Below are 1,243 nucleotides of genomic sequence, written 5' to 3'. Positions count from 1 at the left end.
TCAACAATCCATCTGAGGAAGTAATACAGATTTTAATGAATCTAACTTTACTCAGAAAGATGTGAAATATACAGTTATAAAACCTTTTTGAAGATTTACCCTTGAACGTAAAATGCCCAACAGCAGCTGTCTGTCCATGACAACTCCTTGCATGCCGTAGAGGAATCATAGAAGAGAAATAATTAGTAATTTTTTCAGAGAAAACATGTAAATGACCAACCTGTAGCCATATAATATTCCTCTTTACTTGCGAGCATTTACGCGTTCTTTGTATCTTCTGTTGACACGTTCCACGCCGTAACATTTATCATGAGTACAGTGTATGGAAAAAGCAACAAACGAACTAAGAAATCTAACAGACTGGAAAGTAGTTTCATGGAATCACGTTGGGAAATCCATGCAGACAATAATTTGCTGTTAAAGAAAGCCACACACGAGACGAGCCCGCTATGCAAAGAGCAACGTTTTCTTTTAGGGCATTTGATCGATTATTGAGACGTATAAAGGAAAAGACCTCGTCAGTATAGGCTCGTGTAATAGCATTTCCATATGGTAGAACGGTTAGTTCTGTGAATACAATTATATGTATGTAGAGCGAGGTTGGTAAGACACGCCACCCTAAATAGATCCGGTATTAGAGGTAGTTTTATATTTTGCTCTTCTCTCTGCTCAAAAAGGGGGGGGGGGGGAGTGGTTGGCAATGACGAACCGAATTCTGGTAGACATCGATGAAACGCATGCAAATGTACCCTCCAAAATTTTGACAGAGGAACTTACGAACATTAAAGGAAATAGGAGTTATAATGACTTTGATTTATTACAATAAGATGAATATAAAACAGAGGCAACCTGTGGCAACATCAACGAGATAAAATCATGGACAAATAAACAGTTGAATGGCAACCTGTGGCAACTTTAATATCCTTGGCATAGCAGACATAGAGGTCGGGGGAGAAGCTAATTATCTCTCAACAAATTTGCTTATACCCTTTGAATGCCTAGTGATCGTTGTAAGGTTAACGGAAGTAATTCATACTACAGAAAGGAAAAGCGTCACACCTCAGGGCGAAGTTGCAAGCAAACGCTATCCGCTGTGGCCGAGCGGTTCTAGGCGCTGCTGCTACGGTCGCAGGTTCGAATCCTGCCTCGGGCATTGATGTGTGTGATGTCCTTATGTTAGTTAGGTTTAAGTAGTTCTAAGTCTAGGGGACTGATGACCTCAGATGTTAGGTCCCATAGTGCT

This window comes from Schistocerca serialis, chromosome 9, assembly GCF_023864345.2.
Source record: "Schistocerca serialis cubense isolate TAMUIC-IGC-003099 chromosome 9, iqSchSeri2.2, whole genome shotgun sequence".
Lineage (NCBI taxonomy): Eukaryota > Metazoa > Arthropoda > Insecta > Orthoptera > Acrididae > Schistocerca > Schistocerca serialis.
This window is presented reverse-complemented; position numbering follows the sequence as displayed.